The following is a 20,098-nucleotide window of genomic DNA, read 5'->3' on the forward strand; positions in this document are numbered from 1 at the left end:
TACCTCTCATTGACCTTGTCCAAAGAAACCCATATTTTCTTTGAGTAACCTGAGGAAATGATCTATGAGTAAAATATACTATGTGAAGTTCTTGATTTAAGTAGGAAAGTTACATGTTGGGGAAATTGTGGCTAGTGGATTGGGATTAGGATACATTTTCGAAGGTAAGAGTATAATTGAAACCAACCCTATGACCTCATAATTAGACATGAAAAACCTTATTAAAATTCCACGGCTAAAGTTCCCTAGTTGCTTGGGGTAAGATTGGAGGTAGAAGGGAAAGTGTTGGGCATAAATTCCCAACATAAGGTTGAGGGAGTGCACGAGGGCCTTCCAATGGAAGTTGAAAATCCTAAAGCTACCATTTTTTGAAATTTTCTAATTAGTTTGCACTTCAATCCCAAGACGGAGTAGTGGGATATCGTAATGGACTATAGAGTTAGTGAAATGGTGCACTCTCTTGGTTGTGTAAGGTGAGGGATGTGGCATTGTGGCTCGAAAGCTTTCTAAAGTTGGCATCTAGTATAATAATTCAATCAATATTGAATGCATGATGAAATTGATTCCAGGAGAGACTTCAACCCTATGGAGTGAGGCCCCAACTCCGAGGTCACCCGCTATTGAGAGTTCTACAGTACCTTGGCCTATGGCTGGGAGGAATGTCTAAGCTTTACAACCAATTGGTGATAAAATATGTTCCCAAATATCATGTGTCTAATTCATAGATGTTGGACATTATATGTGTGAACTTATTATGTATGATCATGTAGCAACTTGTGTAATTTATCATGCATCTGTTCTTTATCCATAATGCATAAGAGAAGAGAGATAGGAGGAAAGAGAAGAGAAGTATCCACAATGTGAAATGGTCCAGATGTTCAATATTGATGAGTATGTAGAAGCATAGCCTTGATCATTATTGGCTTAATAGAGATAAGGAAAAAGTTTAAAGATGGAAATTTATTTTTAAATGTACATGTAAATCTTAGAATGTATAACAATGCTTTTGGAAAAGTATTCAATTTTTTAAGCATTTTATGTATTTATATAAAATTTTGGTAATGTTTAGGGAAAAATATTTTTATTGTATAAACTTAATAAAGAAGGAGATATGTAGAATTGATGACCAAGTAAACCAACATATTCGTTTCATTTTGTATGAGGGGATTATGGTCTCCTTTAAAGTTGTTGCTTAAGAAATATCAGGCTGGAGCCTGTTGAGGTAGGAGCCTCTTGTCATTTGTATCCCTCATAAAACATATGAGAGTTAGATATTCCATGGATGTTGTAGCTTGCAAAAAAGTTGAGGTAGAAGTCTCCTATAGGTTGGAGCCTAAATAAAATCAAATGTAGTAAGGGTGTAGGAGCTTGCCTTTGCATCACAACAATCAAAAGCACATGGTTTTCTCCCTTTATGGGTTTCCACTTATATCTAGTGTCCATATGTGTTGTTGTTATGTATTTATGTGATGTTTTTGGTTTACTTATTATTTATTGTTTGCATATTAAATATGTTAGTAATTATATTTCAATATGCTCATTTATTGCTTTAGTTAATGAGCTTAAAGCAAATCAAATTAATGTCAATAAATGTACTAATTTGATTCAACGCCCATATCATTTAATTCAAGTTTTCATCAATTGGTATTACAGTCGGTTCCTTATCTGTAAGCCTAACATGTTGAAGGTAGATTTGGTGAAGTCATGGATTATCAAGGTGGACATGTGCTAAGTGAAACACACTTTCATGAATGCAAAGATAAGTAAAATATGAACTGATATGTTATGGACCTGGTGTCCGGAAACTATTATGTGATGATTACTATAAAGACTCTCCCTCTGTGCAAGAGAAGCAGTGGAATGCTAAGGAAAAATGTGTTATGTATAATAATATTCATAATGAGGATCTTGATACAATAATAGATTTAAATTCTTCTAAAGAAATATGGGATAGTTTGCAGCTCATTCATGAAGGAGAGACTAGTAGTGCTAATACAGAAAAAGAGAAGAGAAAGAAGAATAAGAAAAATCTCTATAAAAAGAAAAGTGTTCGATCAAATGGGATCTATGCTGGTGTGAATCAACCTGATTTCCAAGAAGAAAATATTGTTGAAGGACAAGCTAATCTTGGCATAGCCTTGACTAAAATAGAAAGATTGAAGAATGAAACCAAAGACTTGAATAAACTTATGCAGATATGTGATGAGAGAGAGCATGAGCACAAGGAACAAATTGTTAATGTGAAGACACAAATTGAAGAGGCAAGGAGAATAGAAAGGATGATGAATAGAAAGCTAAAGGAGAAAGAGGTACAATGTGAAAGATTAGAGTCTCAGATCTGTTCAACTAGAAGAGGAGGCTATCTCCATAAAGAACTCAAAAAAATGCAACCATAAAGGATAATGAGGTAGGTTTAATCATAATGAATATATGTGTACATATATTGCACTAATGATAGCGCATAAATAAGAGGGGGGGGGGATGTAAAAACCCTACCCAATACCTGTATTGTAAATACCATGTACATCAAAAACTTAGGGTGCTAAGTCAAAACATATTAATTAGGCTAATGAGCTGAGAATCACTTTTTGGGGGCAATGCACGCATGTGTATGTTTATTCATATGTTTTGAGCCCGGTGTGTTTATGTGTATATGATTTTATATGCTATGAGTCTAGAGTGCCTACTTTTTGCAAATTTGTTTAACTTATGCATACTAATAAACACATAATAGCTGCAAACCGAATTAGAAAAAAATTGTATCAAGGGGACAGACTCCATAAGAAAATAAAAAAGGCTAATATGAGTTAGAAATAATTAAAAAGGGGGGAACATGAAAATAAACCAAGTCCATAAGTGACTTTATGGGGTGCCAAATTTCAAAAAGAAAATTCATGCACATGAAAGAAGCATGTTTTCCTTGAGAGGAAGTTAGCTATGGGGAATGAGAATGGACAACCAAGGATGGCAGCATGAACTACAGGAGCCCAAAAATTGGAACCATCCCTGACTAGAAGTAATATTCCTTGGAAGTAGTGACACAGTCTGAGGGATTACAGGTGCAAGGATGGGTGTGCACTCCTTAGGTGTAGGATGATGGGGTATGTCAGCTTCGAGGCTGGAGGCTACCAGTGTATGATGCAAGAGTTTGAAGACCCTGAAGGGTAGCAAGATCTCCTAGATACATAAAGTTGAGATCATTCATGTTAAGAATAATGCACACTAAAGGTGTTGACACAACCCAAGGGATTGCAGGGGAGAAAAGGGTGTGTGATGCTTGGGTGCAGACTAATGGTGGGCGTGAGCCTATAGGTTGGCCGTTGGCCGTTTTTTGGGTTTGGTACCTTCGTTGGTTGATGGTACTAGACATGTACCTCTATTTGGACAAGTAATTGCCCCATGGTGTTGAGGCCCTATCTCGAGGGTGACCGATTGCTTTCACATAATGAACACCATGGTCTATGACTGGGAGGAACATCAAATTTTGTAGCTAGTTTGACATTGAACATATAAGTATTTTTGTAACATTCACTTCGTTATGTTGCAATTTCTTATGAACCCTTTTCTATGTTATGTATTAATTTTAATTGTTGCCTGTAAATTATAATTGTTGTGTGAAAGAAGTAAATTCCATTTAGATGTGTATATCACCATGTTGGGAATATAATGAAAGGGTAGATACAACGTCATAAGGTTTTGTAGTATTGACACAGAATTATGTTTTGGATGGAGGCTAGAGACATTGTTGGAATTAATGAATATAGAGGAAAATTTGTCCATACCAATTGTTAAAGGGTTATTGGATGTGGTTGCACCAACAAAGGATGGAAATGTCCTAGCGTGGGCTATGAGTGTTACAGTTAAAGTCGACACTGGACACGGACATCACATGTGTTATTCCTCAACTGGAAGTTAAAATGCCCTATTTGAACCTTCCCTTTCAAAAAATCTTCCTATACATTGAAAAATAGCGATGGTACGCAGATCATGGTGGTGGATAAATAAATATTTAATATTGCATAATACGAAGCAAAACATAATCTATAATATACCTTTAGAATATCGTGGTGCATAAATCAACATAAGAGGTAGGAAAATTGGTCACAGTCAAAGATTTGAATACGTGTTAAATTCTAAATTAGTCTTTGTAGTTTAAAATTTAAATTGGAATATATATATATTTTTTTAAATATAAGATGTTTAAATATATTAAAATAAAACAATAAAATATTATGTAATTTAAATGTGTTGATTAGAATATATTTTTAAATATTGGGAAAATTTATCATCAAACGAAAAGTAGAAACAACCATAGAATATATTATAGTTGTTAAAGTTTTTTATTATTTTTGTTTAGAATATAAGTTTAAAAAATAATTTAAATAATAAAATTTAAAATTAAATTGTCCACCTGGTGTATAGAGGGTGATGGGGTGTACTTTTAAGTCTCCTTGATGTGGAGCTCACCCATTCGAAATTCCTTGAGGAAAAAGCTAGTAATGTTAAGGGATGGTGTGGGGTGGGGAGTGCAATACCCAAGTGACTTAAATAACATATATCATTGTGAAACAAAAATACAAAGTGATAAAGAATGGCTTCTATCGAATTTCAGACATAAAGTCTAGAAAATGCTTTAATACAACATCTATACTACGGAATTGGAATTTGATACTTAAAGTTCAGAAAATGCTTTAAATATTAAATTTCCAATGCAAATCACGTCAAATAAATATTAAAAAATGATTAGTCAAAAGATTAAATTATTAAATTTCCAATGAAAATCTCATGGTTAAAAAAATGATTAGTCAAGAGATTAAATTATTAAATTTCCAATGAAAATCACGTCGTGAGTCGAAGGGCTGGGTAATTGTTTTTTCCAGCGAAAAAAAATGTTCTTAGAGTGCGTAATTTAAATAGGTTACAATTTCATTATGATTTTGAGAATTGTGAACATTGTAGCTTCAAACCAGCACTGCCAGGTAAAAATTGAATAACCAAATTCCAACCTCGCACAAAACCCTAAAACACTTGGACGATCCTTTTCGGCATCTTTGTATTCCGGATTTTAACGTTCTTTGATAATCAAAGCTGACCAACGACTAGTTTGTATCCGAAACCCTATAATACAAAGATGAAACCCTAACATACAAAGCACGTTCATCATTTAAATACCGACTCGATTCGATTCTCCTGCAATGTGGGTTTCATAAAGTTCATGCTCAGGGCCCAGAAGTTTCTGATTACCCTCTGCAATTTCCTTGGCTTCGCAATGGAGAAACCCAGGTCAGAAATCTTAGCATTCGTTTCTGTGTTACTACTGATGTCCTTAAACTCATGCCATGGACAGAAGATAGCACAATGTGTAGAACAAGATCGTGTTGCCTTATTGGCTTTCAAAGCCGGTATCGTGGAGGATCCGAGCGGAGCTCTTAAATCATGGACGGGAAATGATTGCTGCAAATGGAAGGGAGTGTCCTGCGATAACAATGGCGGTCGGGTGGTGAGCCTCATTCTTGATGGGGATCCCATGGGCGCAGGCAACACTAGCGTTTACATGAGTGGAAGCATATCAGAATCCATCGGGAACCTGTCATACCTTCGCACATTTACCCTTATGAGGTGGAAAAATATAGGTGGAATAATTCCAGCTTCTATTTCTCGCCTTTCAGCCTTGAACCATCTTACTCTGGATAACAACAAACTCACCGGTTCGATTCCTTGATTGCCGGTCCTATTCCGGAATCCATTGGAAAGCTACAGAATTTAACTTCTTTGTACTTGGATTCGAATCGGCTCTCTGGTTTCATTCCATCAAGCATTGGAAATCTGAGACTCCTGTCCGTGTTGAGCATGAACAACAATACGCTCTCGGGTCCCCTTCCGGACTCCATGGGAAATCTGAAGCAGCTAACAACGCTACACATACAAAATAATTTCCTGACGGGTAAGATTCCATCCTCGTTAGGAAATATGTCAATGCTTGCAGAGCTGTTGGCAAGTAACAATCGTTTGAGTGGAAGCATTCCAGAATCACTGGGTTTGTTGAGCGCTAATTTTTATAAATTGGCTTTGGATCAGAATCTATTGACAGGATCTATTCCAGCGTCCTTAACGAAGTTAACATCTCTTATAACCATTGATCTGTCCCAAAACAAACTCACCGGGAATATCCCCTGTATTCCCGAGTCCTCCCAGCTTCAAGCCCTTGTTCTGAACAAAAATAGCCTATCCGGTGACATCCCCGACTGCTTAGGCAATCATCCAAAACTCCACTCGTTGCAGTTATCGTTCAACAATTTCGCAGGCCAACTACCCAATTCTTTTGGTGGGAATTCAAGCCTGGATTTTCTTCACATTTCAAACAATAAGCTTACTGGTAGCATACCCGAATCGTTGGGTGATATGCCAAATCTCGAATTCCTTGATCTGTCAAATAATCAACTAAAGGGAACCATTCCGGAGAAGATGGTCCAACTGAAGGGTCTGAGTGAGTTGAAATTGAGCTTCAACCGTCTGTGTGGCATGATTCCACGAGGGGAACCGTTGGATTCATTCCCTGCTTCTACATACAGCCACAATGCCTGTCTCTGTGGTTCGCCTCTTCTTCCTTGTCCTTCAGCTTGAAGGGCGCATGGATTAGTCTGCATGCCAAAATTTGAGATTGTATAATGAGATTCATTACTAAATAAGGCTGCAATTATCGCAGCGATCTTGTTTTGAATTTAGAGAATGCTGTCTTTTATTTTATTCTGATATTTTATTAATTAAAATAATGTGTATTTTAACCCAAAACTATTTCGTTGCCCTGGGTACGAAAATATTAAGCGGCTGCTTTTTGTAGCGTTTAGTTTTTATGATGGTGATTATTCATTTAAATTTTATTTGATATTTTGGGCATGGGAGCTTTTTATAAAGAATAATACTTATTCAGTAGATACAAATTTATCTTATTCTTATATTTAGTTATCAATGACAAATTAAAAAAAAATGCGACCATAAAAAATAATGAGACATTGCAAATTAATATATCTATATCTATATATATATAATGTATTGAGATAAGTACATATATTATTGTAGTCCGAGTCCATCATAAAAACTATTGCTTTACTCTAAAGCTATGATATGTCCATGAAAAGCTATAAACATATTCCAAAAATTTTCTTAAAAAAATTATAAGATGTTGCTATGTATATTTAGTTATGCCCACAGGGAGAAACTTGTGAATAACTTTATTAAACTCTTGCATTTTTCACTCACCATAAGCGAGTGTTAATTTTTTTTTGGAAAGATCATCAATTTCTTACTTTTGTTATGAAAAATATAGATATGAGAAAGATAAATAAGTAAGAAATGAGAAAGATGAATAAGTAAATTTACTTGATTTCATCAAAATGTTATGATATCTGGGCATAAATTTGTGATTCTTCAAACTAGTTTTCCTTTAAGCCAATTTATTACGGTCATGGATTCTTCATAGCATAGATCTTAGAAATATGTAGATGCTCAACAAGTTGCAAAAAGAGCTTTATTTCAAAAAAATTACGTAACTATTTGTGGAGTTTCCAATAGTACATGAGAAAAAGAAATCTTGTGATAGAGAAATATAGTCTTCCACCAAAACCTCCCATGGAAGGGGAAAGTTGTATAATCCATCAAAGTATGCCCATGAATTATCTTTTCTTGAGTTAAAAAATCAAAAAGGTTGGTAATATGACAAATATTTTGAAAATTATAGAGAAAGTGACTATAAGATGGAGAATCTAAGCAAAAAAAAAAACGTCACCTTCCCATGGTGTTTTAGGAATCAAGCAACACCTAGTTTCACTATGAAGCTCGTGAAATCTAACTCTAATCTTGGAAAAGTTTACTTTATTCTTAACAATAGTCAAGACAAAGAGATAACTGTGGTTTTAGAGATTGGGGTTGATCACCTCCTTATAATATTGTAGATTCTTTTTTCCCTCCAACTCTTTATTTACTCACAATTCTTCCTTAAATTTGGCACCAATAATATTTTTAATATTATCTTAATTTTCTAAGACCATCTCCTCCCTTATTCTCCAATTATCTAGCCAAGACTGGGATCCATATGCCACCGTCACTTGAGTGGGGTTACCTGGCACACATGAAACTGATGTGAAATATATTTGGAGGGGATAAGAGGAAGTAATAAAGAAGGAGATATGTAGAATTGATGACCAGGTAAACCAACATATTCGTTTCATTTTGTATGAGGGGATTATGGTCTTCTTTAAAGTTGTTGCTTAAGAAATATTAGGCTGGAGCGTGTTGAGGTAGGAGCCTCTTGTGGTTTGTATAACGCATAAAACATATGGGAGTTGGATATTCCATGCATGTTCTAGCTTGCAGAAAAGTTGAGGTAGAAGTCTCCTATAGGTTGGAGCCTAAAGGAAATCAAATGTAGTAAGGGTGTAGGAGCTTGCCTTTGCATCACAACAATAAAAAGCTCATGGTTTTCTCCCTTTATCGGTTTCCACTTATATCTAGTGTCCATATGTGTTTTTATTATGTATTTATGTGATGTTTTTGGTTTACTTATTATTTGTTGTTTGCATATTAAATATGTTAGTGATTATATTTCCATCTGCTCGTTTATTGCTTTAGTTAATGAGCTTAAAGAAAATCAAATTAATGTCAACGAATGTACTAAGTTGATTCAACCCCCATATCATTTTATTCAATTTTTCATCAATTGGTGTTACAGTCCGTTGCTTGTCTGTAAGCCTAACATGTTGAAGGTAGATTTGGTGAAGTCATGGATTATCAAGGTGGACATGTGCTAAGTGAAACACACTTTCATGAATGTAGAGATAAGAAAAATATGAACTGATATGTTATGGACCTAGTGTACGGAAACTATTATGTGATGATTACTATAAAGACACTCCGTCTGCGCAAGAGAAACAGTGGAATGCTAAGGAAAAATGTGTTATGTATAATAATATTCATAATAACGATTATGGTCTCCTTTAAAGTTGTTGCTTAAGAAATATCAGGCTGGAGCTTGTTGAGGTAGGAGCCTCTTGTGGTTTGTATCCCGCATAAAACATATGGGAGTTGGATATTCCATGCATGTTGTAGCTTGCAAAAACGTTGAGGTAGAAGTCTCCTATAGGTTGGAGCCTAAAGAAAATAAAATGTAGTAAGGGTGTAGGAGCTTGCCTTTGCATCACAACAATAAAAAGCTCATGGTTTTCTCCCTTTATGGGTTTCCACTTATATCTAGTGTCCATATGTGTTGTTATTATGTATTTTTGTGATGTTTTTGGTTTACTTATTATTTGTTGTTTGCATATTAAACATGTTAGTCATTATATTTCAACCTGCTCATTTATTGCTTTAGTTAATGTGCTTAAAGCAAATCAAATTAATGTCAATGAATGTACTAAGTTGATTCAACCCCCATATCATTTTATTCAAGTTTTCATCCATTGGTATTACAGTCGGTTCCTTATCTGTAAGCCTAACATGTTGAAGGTAGATTTGGTGAAGTCATGGATTATCAAGGTGGACATGTGCTAAGTGAAACACACTTTCATTAATGCAGAGATAAGTAAAATATGAACTGATATGTTATGGACCTGGTGTACGAAAACTATTATGTGATGATTACTATAAAGACTCTCCCTCTCCACAAGAGAAATAGTGGAATGCTAAGGAAAAATGTGTTATGTATAATAATATTCATAATAAGGATCTTGATACAATAATAGATTTAAATTCTTCTAAAGAAATAGAACATGGTAAGAGCATCTCTGTCTGGAGTGAATTTGTTGTTGCAATCAAAAAGCAATTCTACCCATTGGCCTACATGCAACAAGCCATGATGAGTTGGCAAACTCTTTGGCAGTTGAAAGGGCAAAGTGTGTAAGGGTACACTCGAGAATTTAGAAAGAGAGCATTGATGTTGGGTATCTCACTAGACTCACCAGAGACTCTTTTGAAGTACATTGGTGGTCTACACAGCTACATGAGGCATACCATCCTCATGTTTAATCCCGCTAGTATAAATGAGGTATCTGTACAAGCTACTCATCTAGAAGCTAGAGGAAAGAGTGGAAATCCAAAAGTTGGGGGACCATCCCAACCCACTGTAAGCAAGAGCAAGGAGAAAAGAAAACAGAAGTGGAAAGCAAGGAAGGTTAACACTGCACAGAAAAGAAAAGCTCCATGCACTCACTGTAAAAAGGAAGGGCATGATGAAGAACATTGTTGGATTTTGCATCTAGAGCTGAGACCTAAGAAGTCCGAGGGAAAGAAGAAGAAGACTACTGCAGCTATTCAAAAATATTTGGGGTCAAACTCGGGAGATGAAACAATCATTGCAGCCACTAGTATAAAAGGTAAGAATTCTGAAGCATCTACTAGTAATTCTACTCAATCTATTATTGATGAAGAACATGAGAGAAAAAGACATGAGCTTTTCTATATTCGAGTTGTTTCCAAATATCAAACGATAGATACATTGTTCGATAGTGGCTCACAAGTAAATATAATTTCTAAAGCAATTGTAAAGAAATTGGGATTAGCAACTACACCTCACAAGAAACCATACCCATTAGGATGGTTGAATGATAAAGTACAACTACAAGTGACTAGACAGTGCAAACTCAAGTTTTCTTTTGGGTCAGCATTTGTAGATGAGGTTGAGTTAGACATAATTCCTTTGGATATATGTGGAATTGTTTTAGGGAGTCCTTACTTGTATGATAGAGAAGCTATTTTCTATAGAGCTGAGAACAAGTATCTACTTGTTAAATATGGAACCAAATACTTTGGAAGAGATCATAAGCTCAAGAATAATTATACTCTCTTAAATTCAGGGTAGATGAAAAGTCTTACTAATGGTTGTAAAGGAAAAGAGACCTGATAAAACCAATGTATTTAAGGGTTGTAATGCTAAACAACAAGCTGATATAGAAAAGATTGTTTTAGAGTATGATGTCTTGTTTCAAGAACCTAAAGGTCTGCCAGCCAGAAAGGAAATAGTACATGATATTATTTTGTAGCAAGATGTTCCATTGACTAACACTGGAATGTACAGGTTGTCTACTTTAGAGATTGCTAAAATCAAGAAGCAGGTGTAGGAGTTGCTCAAGAAAGGGTTCATCAAGCCTAGCACATCACCATGTGGGTCACCGATCGTTTTGGTGAGAAAGAAAGATGGCTTGTGGAGAATGTGCATTGACTACCGAGCACTGAATAAGATAACAATAAAAAATCGTTATCGCCTTCCTCGCATATATGATCTTTTAGATTAATTGAAGGAAGCTATTTATTTCACCAAGCTGGATTTGCACAGTGGATACCATCAGGTCAGGGTCGCAGAACAAGATGCATGGAAGAATGCTTTCAAAACAAAGCAGGGATTGTATGAGTGGTTGGTTATGCCTTTTGGCTTAACCAATGCCCCTGCTACTTTTATGAGATTAATGAATGATGTTCTCAAGCATTTTCACGATGATTTTGTTATTGTGTATTTGGATGACATTCTGATTTTTAGTAAAATGTGGGAAGAACACTTAAAGCATGTTAAGCAGACATTAGATGTTTTGAAAAGAGAAAAACTATATGTTAAACTCTCAAAATGTGACTTTGGCAAAACATCTCTAAATTATTTGGGTCATATAGTAGGGAATGGTGAATTGAAAATAGATCCCTCTACGGTGGCAGTCATTTTAAATTGGCCTACACCCAAGTTTTCTACAGAAGTGAGAAGCTTCTTAGGAGCAACACAATATTTGAGGAAGTTTATCTCTAACTTTTCCTTGATTGCAGCTCCCTTACACTTTAACGGGATTGAACAAGGTGTTTCAGCGGGGAGGCAAACATCAGAAAGCCTTCAACACCTTGAAAGGAAAAATTAGTATAGCACCTGTACTAGCATTGCCAGATCTACAAAGACCATTAGAGATCCAAACTAATGCAAGTGACTATGCCATTGGAGCAGTGTTGACACAGCATGGTAAACCCATATGTTATCATTCTGAGACTTTTAATCCTGCAGTAGTTAACTATCCTACATATGATAAAGAATTGTATGCATTAGTTCACAGTGTGAAAAAGTGGAAACATTAGTTAATGGGAAAAGAGACAGTAATACATACTGATCATCAACCACTTCAATATCTACACTCCCAAACTAAGTTGCAGCAATCAAGACATTACAGATGGATGGGTTTTTCTACAACAGTTTCATTTAGTCATCAGGTATAAAAAGGGCATACATAATAAGGTTGCAGACATGTTATCTAGACCACTTATAAATGCATCTACCATAATTAAGTATAATTCTATGCTACATGAAAGCTACATAGAACAATATGCTCGGGATGTGGACTTTAAAGATGTATATGCAAATTTGTGTCAAGGCAAAAGAGTAGAAGAACTAGATTATCATATAAAGGACCGACTCTTATATCATTGTGGGAAAATCTGCATTCCACAAACTGAGAGGATAAAGGTAATTAGGGAAGCACAGACTTCTTTGATATCAAGTCACTTTGGGGTAAGTAAAACATTTTCACAGCTGCAGAGATTCTACTATTGGCCGAAAATGAATGAGACAGTTTGTAGATATATTAGAGGGTGTGCTAAAAGCAAGCCCAACAATAGAAAACTAGGCTTGTGCACTCCATTGCCAGTTCCTTCTCACCCTTGGGAAAGTGTTTCCATGGATTTTTTTGGAGGACTGCCTAAATCTAGGAAAGGTCATAATTATCTATATGTTGTTGTGGATAGATTCAACAAAATGTGCATTTTGATACCTTGTAGTAAACAGATCACAGCTGAACAGACTGCAAAATTGTTCTTTGAACACGTATGGGTTCATTTCAGATTACCCACTTCCATTCTATCTGATCAAGACACCCGATTTGTGGGGAAGTTTTGGTCTAGTTTGTGGGAACTAATGGACACCAAATTGAAGAAAAGCACAACTTTTCATCCACAAACAGATGGCCACACAGAAGTAGTAAATAGGACAGTGATCCAGTTACTCAGAGGGTATTGTAGCAAACATCCTAAGCTTTGGGATGAACACTTGTGTTATGTGCAACATGCTTACAACAGAGCCAAACACTCTTCTACACAGAGATCTCCTTTTGAGACCTATTTTGGTTTCACACCAAGGTCTCCTTTGGATTTTGTCTTTGGTAAAGATACCATGGTTGATGGACACAGTGATGTGGACAAAGAAACTAGGTTCATTGGACAGATCCAGGAGATCCACCAGGTAGTACAGGAACAGCTGAAAAAGAGCCAGGCCAAGTACAAGCCTAGGCATGACAAGCATCGGATGGAGCATAGTTTTCAAGTTGGAGACCAAGTCTAGCTGTATATCAGCAAGGACAGGATGCAAGGTGAAGGGAAAAAGCTAAAGCATATCAGGTATGGACCTTTTAGGATACTCGAGAAGATTGGTGAGAATGCTTTTCACCTTGATTTACCAGCTTACATGCACATCTACTCAATCGTAAATGCAGATTGCTTGAGGTTGTTTGAACCTTCAATGATTGAGGACCCTAAAGAGCAAATTCAATTGCCTTCTATTGATGACCTACTACCTGAAGACCTCCATGAGTTGAACGAAGACACAGTGTTGGATAGGAAGGTGAGGACAATGCATAGGGGAGATGTTGAGTACCTCAGGATTCGGCTCAAAGGTTCAAAGCCAAGCAGTGCAAAGTGGTTTGAAATTGGACAAGTGAGAAAATAGTACCCTCACTTAGTCGATGCTTGAAAACCAACTTTTGGTGGTCCAAAAGCTTTTTTCAGTAGGAAGGCCATGATCTGAATTGGATCCATAGAAGACTGTCAAAGAACCATGACTATATCAAGTCGGAGCAAAACTCTAAGGAAATCCCAAAACAACGATCAAAAACACCTTGAACCAGTGGCAATGGCAGCCAGCGTGGAACAACGAGGACCTCGGTCAAAGGGTGCTGACCGAGGCCCATGGAGACTGCGCGGGAGGTGAAATTATCCCCTGGGAGCCCCAGATCGAGAAACAGAGGTGGATTTTGATGCACGATAATCGTGCATCGCTGGGTGAAAAGGGCTAAAATGGAGGAAGCCTGAGCACACGGACGCATGGCGAACCGGAGAACCACGGGTGGAAAAGGCAAAAGTGCTAAACGTATAAAGGCGAGACCCACGCTCTAGAAACCAGTGGTATTGATCAGGGCACCCTCAAATCGTAAACGAATTTGGACGAGAGCAGAGCGATCCCACTCAACAATCAACGCATGGCAAGCGAAGGTGAGAGAAAACCACCGTTGATCATGCGTTATCGGTCGAGTGAGTCAACCACACGGGACATGCATATGGCATCAGATCTGGAGGCCCTAGATCGGATGGCTGTGATTGCGCCCGATGGAGGAAGTAGAATCAACGAGGGATTAAGCCACGATTTGTAAAAGATTTGGAATCCATTTGACCGCCATGGTGGAGGAAAGACTTCATCCACGATGTAACTAGAGAAACGAACCGATGAAGCAGGTTGGCGTTGTTTAGAGGAGGACATGTGGCCACTTCCTGTGCGTTCATGCTGACGCCGAACAGGGAACTCCAAGCGCAGCTGCAGAAGGCGAATCGATAGAGGCGGAAGAGGAACTGAACAGACATGAGTTCGAATGACTAAAAACCATGAACAGATACAGAACACAGAGTCAGTCGGAGAATAGTCTGAGAGATGAGGAAAGACTAGAATCCTGAGAGGAGGATGGAATACATAGAGAAAGAAGACAGTAAAGCAAAAGCAGGAAGAGATAGAGGGCTGAGCTGACCAATGGTAGCATCGAGCACCAGAGAGCTTGAGAACTTCAAGCCATCCCATAGAGGAATCTATCCAGACTGAGCATCACATTTGGCTCTTTCCACTATGGACCAAAAGGTCACAGAGCTGGTAGGAAGAAGAAGAGTCTATGTACTCCAGTGGCTTGGGGAATCCAAGAACCACCTTTCCAAGCTAAACTTGCTTCAAGAGAACTCACATTGAGTCCCTGTATTGTAATTCTTTGCTTAAAGGCACAATAAAACTGTTGGGTCCCTATAATACTAGTGATTACCCCATTACTATTGTAGTTATACCCCTTATTTATATTGTTGTGCCCCTATTACCCCCATATTGTTATTTCTGTGCCCCTTAGAATCCCTCTATTGTTATTTTTGTGGCTTTATATTATTATTGTTAGGTCGGCTGGATTATATTGTGACTCCTTAGACTCCTATATATAGAAAGGAGGTTTTGTCATTTGTATCATCGAAGAATTGTTCATTTATGTAATGTAAAGGAGGTTGCCCCCTCGAAGAGGCTGAATTCTAAGGCGTTGATCTTTCTTTTCTATCTTTTCTTGAGCTAGTTTCATAACATTTGGTATCAGAGCTTTGGATTCTAGGGTTTCGCTGCTCCAAACAGGTCATCGTGGCATTTTTGCTATAACTTTTTTCTGTGACGTTTCAGAAGTCGCAAAAAAACCCATTTGAGAAGACATCGCGCTGAACCTTGGGTCCGAATTTCAGAGCTTTTCGCGCGATATTTGCGGAGATATGATCTGAGGAAGTTGGTCTTTTTGCAGACTCCTGAATTACATTCAAAACAGGTGACCTGGGGGAAATCGTCATAACATTCTTTCTGAACATCGGATTGAAATTTCGTAAGAAGGTACAGAAAGAGAACGGACTGTAGTTTTCTTGTATATATTTTTCAGAGTCAAAGGTTGGAACAGTGACACGTGGCACTTCATACAAGTTCGCTCTACTGAACTAGTCTATAATCAGGTCACTGCGGGAGATTGTGCATAACTCTTTCTTGGAGAATCCAATTTGGATCAGACTAGTGGCATTGGAAAGAGGACATAGAAGGCTACAGGTCACAGTTTCAGAACTGGATGATTCGAAATTACAGAGATACATCAGATTCAATATCAGGCTTCTACAAAGTAAAAAAAAGGTGTGTAGTTTTTTTTTAATTTTTGCATAAGCTTGGTTTGAAGGAATTCAAAGGGCATAGTAAAGCATTATTATCGGTAACTGATGCCCCGAGGAAAGAAAATGCAAACACCTAGTAAGGAACCTGAAAGCTCTAGCATGACTCATGAAGAAGAGGAAGAAATGCTACATGATATATCAAAATTACAAGAACAAGTGCAACAAATGTCACGCTCACAAAAGCTAACAGATGCTAAGATAAATGGCGTGGAATCTAAGATAAATGGCGTGGAATCTAGGATAAAGGGCATGGAAGCTAAGATGGATGATCTGAAGATAGATTTGAGGACAGATTTGAAGACAGACATGGCAGATTTGAAGACAGATTTGACAAATTTTCTACAAGAAATACTTACTAATGGTGAAAAGGCTGTAAAGGAAACTCATGATGTGAACAAAAGAAATGTTAATCATGATTCCATAGACTCTAATGTTGGATCGAAGACCCACCATGTTCCAAAAATCGATATGAGGAAGTTTGATGGCAAGGATCCCGCCACATGGATATTACAGATGGAGCAATTCTTCGATCTCAATAATGTGCAAAACACACAAAAGGTACGTATGGCAACTTTATATTTGGAACCAAATCAGTTTGTATGGTATCAATGGCTTTGCTCTCGTAAACAATTTATCACTTGGGCAATTTTTACGGAAGAATTGATAGCACATTATGAGGATACAAAAAGCAACACTTTTTTTAGCCAATTGATAAGTCTCAAACAAAAGGGTTCAATAATGGAGCACATTGAGGAGTTCCAAAAATTGAACATAAGGGTAAAAGATATTCCAGAGGAGCATAGGATTGATGTGTTCATAGGGTCTTTAAAGGATAATATCCAACATGATGTGCGCCTTTGGGAACCTGATTCATTAGAGAAGGCATTCAGGTTAGCAAGAAAAATGGAAAGCAAAATTATGGCAACTAGGAAGCATACCATTCACAACTATAAAGACGGAAGTGTTGTTGCCCATAGTCTTCCACAACCTACAAGGTTGACACCACAACAATTGGAAGAAAAAAGAGCAAAAGGGCTTTGTTACAATTGTGATAGCAAATACACAAAAGGTCATAAGTGTGCTGAGAAGAAATTATTCTACATAGATTGTGAAGAGGAAGAAGAAAAGGAGCAAGAAAGGTCAAAAGAAGAGGATATATTCCAGGAACAAAGCCTAGATGAAGAACAAATAAATCCGACCATATCTTGTAATGCATTGGCGGGAATTACCACTCCTCAAACCATCAAGATAGAAGGACAAATCAAGAAGAAAAAGGTAATAGTGTTGATTGATTCAGGAAGCACCCACAATTTTATTCATTGTAGGGTAGCAAAAGAATTGAATTGCTTCCTATATCCAGCACCAGAGTGTCAAGTGATGATTGCAAATGGAGGAACAATAAATTGTTCTGGAAAGTGCCATAATATCAAGCTATCCATGGGAGAATATGTATTGACTAGCCCAATGCTTTCCATTCCAATGGGAGGTGCTGATGTTGTACTAGGAGTCCAATGGCTACAATCCTTGGGTACAATAGCTTTTAATTTTCAAGAACTTTTCATGAAATTTTCTGTGGAAGGAAAGGAAGTTGAATTAAGGGGTATTGCAGGGAAACCAGGAAAGATAATCAGCTCTAATGGCATGACAAAGCTTCTAAAAAAGGAGCAAAGAGGTGTAATTGCACAATTATGTTCGCTAGATGTTTCCACATTGGAATCATCTATTTCTCCAGATCTCCAAAAAGTCCTGGACAATCATTCCAAGGTATTTGAGACTCCCAAAGGTCTCCCACCTATGCGTGATCATGATCATGCTATTCATCTGATTCCAGGAAGTGTTCCTCCAAACATCAGGCCGTACAGATATCCATATGTCCAAAAAAGTGAAATTGAACGTATGGTTGCAGAAATGCTAGAGGCTGGTATAATTCAACCGAGTCAAAGTTCTTTCTCAGCTCCAGTAGTATTGGTGCACAAGAAGGATGGATCATGGCGCATGTGTCCAGATTATAGGGAGCTCAACAAGCTCACTATTAAAGATAAGTTCCCCATTCCTGTCATTGATGAATTACTGGATGAATTGCATGGATCAATTTACTTCACCAAGTTGGATCTTCGTTCGGGATATCATCAAATCAGAATGAAGATTGAAGACATTCCGAAAACGGCATTTAGAACTCATGAGGGTCATTATGAATTTTTGGTCATGCCTTTTGGCCTTACCAATGCACCTTCAACATTTCAAGGTTTGATGAATTCAATTTTCAAACCATTCCTTAGAAAATTTGTGTTAGTATTTTTTGATGATATACTAATCTACAGCAAGTCTTGGAAGGATCATGTTGAACATGTTGACAAGGTGCTACAACTATTGGAGGAGAAACAATTATATGCAAAAAGATCCAAATGTTTCTTTGGAGTCCAGGAGGTGGAATATTTGGGTCATATTGTATCTCATGAAGGAGTTAAGGTAGACCCTAGCAAAATTAAAGCCATTAAGGAATGGAAAATCCCCACATCCATAAAGCATCTGCGAGGATTTCTTGGGTTGACAGGGTATTATCGCAAGTTTGTTAAGAATTATGGGAGAATAGCAGCACCTCTAACAACATTATTGAAGAAAGATTCATTTTCATGGACTCCGGAAGCAACAAAGGCCTTTGAACATCTTAAAGAGGCAATGTGCCAAGCACCGGTCTTAGCTACACCGGACTTCACAAAAACCTTTATTGTGGAATGTGATGCTTCAGGAAATGGAATTGGTGCTGTTCTAATGCAAGATGAAAGACCCATTGCTTTTGAAAGTCGTCCAATCAAGGGAAAGTTTTTAAGCAAAGCTATTTATGAGAAGGAAATGTTGGCAATACTCCATGCACTTAAGAAATGGCGACCCTACCTAATGGGAAGACACTTCAAGGTAAAAACGGATCATGATAGCCTTAAATACTTTTTAGAACAAAGATTATCCTCTGAAGAGCAACAAAAGTGGGTCACAAAGATGTTGGGTTATGACTTTGAAATCATCTACAAAAAAGGGAAGCAAAATGTGGTGGCAGATGCACTCTCAAGAAAGGATGAGGATGTGGAAGCATTGTTGTGTGCCATTTCTATTATCCAACCAGATTGGATAAACGAAGCAAAGGAGGAATGGAAGAATGACGAAGAAGTGTGGGCACTTATTCGAAAGCTACAACAAGATTCCAGTACTTCTGATACATTTAGCTGGCAAAATGATTCGTTATGGTACAAAGATCGCTTATACCTCTGTAAGAATTCCCAGCTAAAACAAAAGATTCTTATGGAATTGCACACTTCTCCCTTAGGAGGGCACTCAGGATTTTTAAAAACTTACCACAGGGTTAAGAAGGAATTTTTTTGGGATGGCCTTAAATCAGATATTCAAAAGTTTGTGGCGGAATGTTTGGTTTGCCAACAAAATAAAGTTGAAACAATTAAGACACCGGGTCTATTACAACCTTTATCCATTCCAAGCCAACGTTGGGAGGAGGTTTCAATGGATTTTATCACAGGTTTACCCAAGTCTGAGGGAAAGAGTGTCATCATGGTGGTAGTTGACAGACTTACCAAGTATGCACACTTTTGTGCATTATCACATCCATTTAAAGCCAGTACAGTTTCTACTGCATTTATGGAAACAGTTCAAAAGCTACATGGAAACCCAAAGATTATTGTAAGTGACAGAGATCCCATTTTCACTGGAAATTTTTGGACAGAATTATTTTCTTGTCTTGGTACTCAGTTAGCTCATAGCTCATCTTATCATCCTCAATCTGATGGGCAAACTGAGATAGTAAACAAATGTTTGGAAGGATATCTTCGTTGCTTTGTATCTGATAAACAGACACAATGGGTCAAATGGTTGCCTCTGGCTGAATGGTGGTATAACACTTCCTTCCATACAGCAACAAAAATGACCCCATTTATGGCACTTTATGGGTATCAACCACCATCCATCACATCATATTTAAGAGAAAATTCTAAGGTTCAGGCAGTGGAACATCACATCGAACATCAACAACAAGTCCTCCAACTCTTAAAGGATAACCTCGTGTTGGCACAAAATA

This window comes from Pinus tabuliformis, chromosome 2_2, assembly GCF_031772625.1.
Source record: "Pinus tabuliformis cultivar Carrire ecotype Pingquan chromosome 2_2, CPIR1, whole genome shotgun sequence".
Lineage (NCBI taxonomy): Eukaryota > Viridiplantae > Streptophyta > Pinopsida > Pinales > Pinaceae > Pinus > Pinus tabuliformis.